The sequence below is a fragment of the Pelobates fuscus genome, chromosome 12 (genome assembly GCF_036172605.1).
Source record: "Pelobates fuscus isolate aPelFus1 chromosome 12, aPelFus1.pri, whole genome shotgun sequence".
Taxonomy (NCBI): Eukaryota; Metazoa; Chordata; class Amphibia; order Anura; family Pelobatidae; genus Pelobates; species Pelobates fuscus.
The window spans coordinates 1,292,646-1,298,645 of NC_086328.1; positions in this window are offsets into that span (position 1 = coordinate 1,292,646).

Consider the following 6,000-nt stretch of genomic DNA (forward strand, 5'->3'; position numbering starts at 1 on the left):
CATTAAAACTTTCACATAAAATATCACCAGCTTATCTTGGACTTCCTGCTTCCCCTTTCCCTGATCTATGTGTCTAAGCTAACGTGTGTGTGCACATAGCTCCTCGCCGTGCCCGCCAGAAGGTGGTTGTATCTGTCATTCAGAGTGTCTGTCAGTAAGTTTGTGCCAGGGAGAGTTTCAAATCAGTGAGACTGTGTCAGAGTGTGTCAGTGTTTCAAATCAGTGAGACTGTGTCAGTGTCTGTCAGTGTTTCAAATCAGTGAGACTGTGTCAGTGTCTGTCAGTGTTTCAAATCAGTGAGACTGTGTCAGTCTGTCAGTGTTTCAAATCAGTGAGACTGTGTCAGAGTCTGTCTGTGTTTCAAATCAGTGAGACTCTGTCAGTGTTTCAAATCAGTGAGACTGTGTCAGTGTCTGTCAGTGTTTCAAATCAGTGAGACTGTGTCAGTGTCTGTCAGTGTTTCAAATCAGTGAGACTGTGTCAGTGTCTGTCAGTGTTTCAAATCAGTGAGACTGTGTCAGTGTCTGTCAGTGTTTCAAATCAGTGAGACTGTGTCAGTGTCTGTCAGTGTTTCAAATCAGTGAGACTGTGTCAGTGTCTGTCAGTGTTTCAAATCAGTGAGACTGTGTCAGTGTCTGTCAGTGTTTCAAATCAGTGAGACTGTGTCAGAGTCTGTCAGTGTTTCAAATCAGTGAGACTGTGTCAGTGTCAGTCAGTTTCAAATCAGTGAGACTGTGTCAGAGTGTGTCAGGGTTTCAAATCAGTGAGACTGTCAGTGTCTGTCAGTGTTTCAAATCAGTGAGACTGTCAGTGTCTGTCAGTGTTTCAAATCAGTGAGACTGTGTCAGTGTCTGTCAGTGTTATACTGTGACTGTGTCAGTGTCTGTCAGTGTTTCAAATCAGTGAGACTGTGTCAGTGTCTGTCAGTGTTTCAAATCAGTGAGACTGTGTCAGTGTCAGTCAGTTTCAAATCAGTGAGACTGTCAGTGTCTGTCAGTGTTTCAAATCAGTGAGACTGTCAGTGTCTGTCAGTGTTTCAAATCAGTGAGACTGTGTCAGTGTCTGTCAGTGTTATACTGTGACTGTGTCAGTGTCTGTCAGTGTTTCAAATCAGTGAGACTGTGTCAGTGTCTGTCAGTGTTTCAAATCAGTGAGACTGTGTCAGTGTCAGTCAGTTTCAAATCAGTGAGACTGTGTCAGAGTGTGTCAGGGTTTCAAATCAGTGAGACTGTCAGTGTCTGTCAGTGTTTCAAATCAGTGAGACTGTCAGTGTCTGTCAGTGTTTCAAATCAGTGAGACTGTGTCAGAGTCTGTCAGTGTTTCAAATCAGTGAGACTGTGTCAGTGTCAGTCAGTTTCAAATCAGTGAGACTGTGTCAGAGTGTGTCAGGGTTTCAAATCAGTGAGACTGTCAGTGTCTGTCAGTGTTTCAAATCAGTGAGACTGTGTCAGTGTCTGTCAGTGTTTCAAATCAGTGAGACTGTGTCAGAGTCTGTCAGTGTTTCAAATCAGTGAGACTGTGTCAGTGTCTGTCAGTGTTTCAAATCAGTGAGACTGTGTCAGTCTGTCAGTGTTTCAAATCAGTGAGACTGTGTCAGTGTCTGTCAGTGTTTCAAATCAGTGAGACTGTGTCAGTGTCTGTCAGTGTTTCAAATCAGTGAGACTGTGTCAGTGTCTGTCAGTGTTTCAAATCAGTGAGACTGTGTCAGTGTCTGTCAGTGTTTCAAATCAGTGAGACTGTGTCAGTGTCTGTCAGTGTTTCAAATCAGTGAGACTGTGTCAGTGTCTGTCAGTGTTTCAAATCAGTGAGACAGTGTCAGTCAGTGTTTCAAATCAGTGAGACTGTGTCAGTGTCAGTCAGTTTCAAATCAGTAAGCTTGCGTGTCTGCCAGGAGGTGTGTGTGTCTGTCACGGAGAGTGTGTGTTCGTGTGTCTGTTACTGAGTTTCAAATCGGTGATTTTGTGCATCTGTCATTGAGAGTGTGCGTCTGTGTGTTTTAAGAAGCATTAATGTTTATATCCCCATTAATTGGGCAAAGAGATCCTTTAAAAATCGATGGATGACATTTCTCCAGATAATGTTTGCTATTGGTGTCTGCTGAATTAGGTTGTTTGATTCTTCTGCATGCTTTAGATATGTCCCATCATATTAAGATTCTTTTTTTGTTTTTAAGAAGCTTTAACGTACATCTCACTATTTATTGGACAAAGATCTCCTTTTGCGAATTCTATGGGTGAGGTGACTGTGACAAACGCTCCATCCCATGTACGTTTGCCACAGACTCCTGGAGGAGTGTAGAAGCCAGCCTCCTGCCCACCGACTATGGTCCAGGTATGGGACACTGTTGGGAGTTACCCTGCCCATCCGCAATTAGTGGCTTTCCCTGGTTCGGCACTTTCCCCTCATGCGAATGGAACTGACTGCTGGCTCTCTGGCAGCCGTTCGCATGAACCAAACCCACGAATAGTTCCATCGGTACTTAGCCGCGACTGATATGGAACTAATTTCAGCATGAGGACTTTGTGGGTTCCCGGTCACCTCAGTGGGACTTAGCCATGAATATTATGGAATTGTTTTCGACATTAGGTGACCGTGCGGTTCCCAGACAACTTGGTTCGCGGTTGTGAACCACTTTGAAATCCGCCAGGAGAGCACTTTTTGGAGGGAAGGTGTCTGAGGCTAAGGGGAACAAACGCTACCTAAGAGCCAGACGGAGCACCCCGTATTGCAGCCACAGGAGCTCCTGGAATTTGACCAGCAAAAGCACCAAAACGGCCTGGAACTATTTTGGGCATAGGACCACGTGTGCGGCCGGTCAGAACTTTAACATGATGATGTTTACCCTACACTGCATTGGTCTGGGCACTATTTGGAGAACTTGGGCGCTCAGATCAGGGCTATTTAACAATATTATTTGTGAGGTTATTGTAAGTTATTACGTTTTGAGGTACTTTTTTTGTTTTTATATTTGGCTCCCTGTTCCTGGGAGATAATTAGCTTACCGGTCTTTAACGCAATTATCTCCCAGGCCCAGAGATTCCTGGGAGGGGATTATGATGAAGCCAATGGAGACCCCCTGCTTGGGTCTGTGTATAAAAAGGCTGTGTGACAATCTCCCCTCTTTACATGAGTTTGCCACGAATTCCTGGAAGAGCCTGCTTGCCAGCCTCCTGCCCACAGACTATGGACCCTGTGAAATAAAATGTTAAAGTCTCAGTTCTTGCAATTGGGATTATATGGTTCAGTTACCGAACAACCGCACGTACCAGGGACCACCCTGGAGCTTGTTAACACCCATTAACAACTTGGAACGTTTCTCACCGCAGTGTTCTAATAGTTCGTCTTGGTGGCCACGATTCCTATGGACAACCACGAGGTGGTGGCCATTTTCTTCACATGAACGCAGGCAGCGGTGTTTGGGCACGAATCTCATGGAACTGAAATGCAAATAAGGCCGGTTGTGGCTGCCATTAAAGCATTCCAGCTTGCACCCCAAAACTGTGTGTCGTCCCGTTATTGGAGGGGAAGAAGATTTACTCCTGTGTCTGTTGTTCCAGCTTGCAGGGGATTCAACGGGGAAAGTCCTTGTAAGGACTAGAGCTAATTCCCCATTCGGCTCCAGGAAGGAGCGGTTCCAGGGCCCCGGTCAAGCCACGGCGACTGTGGGCAGAAGTGCTGCGGTTTGTCCCCTGTTCCAGCTAGGAAGCGGTCCTTGGCGGAGGTACCCAGCCGGGGTACAGGGAGCGCAGCTATAGTGACATTTCTCCTCTCCGTTTAATGTTTGCTATAATTGTCAGCTGAATATGATTTATGTGTGAGAAGCATTTATGTATATATCACCATTTATTGGACTGTGTTAACTGTTTCTGCCCAAGTTGGGGAATTAACCAGCTTGCCCAAATACAGCCAACAAGCTACTGATATTATCTTTTGGCTGAATGAAAGGTTAATTAGTTTTATGGATTAAATGGCTATTTACTATGGTGAAGGTGTGATTTGTGGCAGAGTATACATTACGCCTGCCTCCACGACCCCCCCCCAGCATGCCGCTCGCCTGCACAATCCCTCAACTTGCGGCCCGCCCGCACGATACCCCAGCCGGTCGCCCACTGAACCCTACAGGTATTGTCTGTCAGAGTGTGTGTGTGTGTGTGTAGAGCAAACTCGCCACTTTAAAGGAGTTTGCCCTGAGTTCTTGCAGGGGGCTGCTTGCCCACCTCCTGCCCAGTAATTATGGTCCTGGGAAGATGGGACCCTTTAAAAACAATGGCTGGGCTTAATGGGATTTTGTATGGCACTACTGGCCCTTTAAGAACCAGCCAAGGACATATACTATAATATTGCAGAGACTTTGGACTAAATAACTTATGCAGCAAAGGACATTGAGCTGTCGGCAAAACTGGGTGTTTAAAATGCTTTTGGTACTTTGCTGCTATATATATCTTCAGTGTATGAAGCATTCATTTGATTGTTCCCATAAAACTATATTGACCCATTGCATTCATCGTACGAACTAAATCTACCGAACACCAGACCACCCTGATACAAAGTGTGGCTTCAATAAACCTCCCAATTCGTTTCATTACCCCTTAAGTGGAAACTCACGAACGCTCTGTTAAGTTCCTGGGTGGCTGCCATTTCGTGAGTTTTACACGTGGCGGCGGCCATCTTTATCTCCCGAACAGCGGTGTTTTGCCGTCGAGTGTCTGGAACTAAAATCGGACACTCGACTAGGCAAACACCGCTGAGACCTCCAGACTTAAATTCGTGCCGAAACTACCGAACGAGCCGCTGTTCGGTAGAAAGATTAATGCAAACATGGGGATTCACACGAACACCAATCTGGGCATGGATGACAAACATTTAGTGGCTTTTATTCCGCGAACGGAGACGGTCAAAACTTTAAACCCCCATAACTCCCAAACCCCTGGTCCGATCTGGGTGATTTTTGAATATGTTATTCACCCTCAGGGCTATCAGGGATACCACATTTAGGGGTGTACACTAGGTATTTGGGGTACATCTAGAACTTGGGGAAAAATATGTACATTTTAATTCTGTTAACAGATAAGCAGATGGGAGGAGATGTGTGGGTTGTACCTTGTACTTTATTGGTTAATGTACTAATTATTGTGGGTGGCTCCCTTGCACGGGAGCATTGCATAAAAGCAGGGAATGTGAAATTAAACCTCAGTTAAGTTCTGCTCCTGATACTGTGCGTCGTCCAGTTATTGGGAAAGGTGATGGGATAATATTGGATGGTATTGCTGATTGTGCTTGCTACGCTGTTGGATTATTCTATTACTGTGGATGTTTCTCCTGGGGTTACTACTTGTTCCTGAGCCACACCTGGACTATCAGCAGAAATAGTCTGTGAGAGACCAGCGTTCCGTTACAGTGTGTCTGTCTGTCATGGTATGTGTGTCCCATGGTATATGCGTGTGAAAGTTACAAGACCCCTTCCGTTGGCAAGGGAATAGTGTTTTTACTCACCTTTTTCTTTTTTTTTTTTTTTTTTAACGCCATGCTTGTTTCCCCTCATCTGGCCCCTCCTCTATGGCTTGATAATCTCAACCAATCCAGTATTTTCCAATGTAGAATTGGCTATAAAACACTGCACCTCATAGAGATGCAGAGCGTGGAGAAGCTGAATGTAGGTGCTGCACACTGTGCAGGACTGACAAAGGAAACACCTCTAGTGACCATCTGAGTGACGGTCACTAGGAAGCAATGTAAACACTGCATTTTCTCTGAAGAGTCAGAGTTTACATTGAAAAGCCTGCAGGGGCAGGTTATAGACACCAAAACTACTACATTAAACTGTAGTGGTTCTGGTGACTATAGTGTCCTTTTAAGAATTTTATTTTTGTCGTTGAATATAAAGCTATGTAAGTTTAAAAAGAAATAAATAAAAAAAAGTATCTGTCTCCTAACCTTTTTAGGTGGCTCCTAGATTCAAAGCAAATTTGTCAAGCCCTGCTGTAATGTAGTGTTATAAAC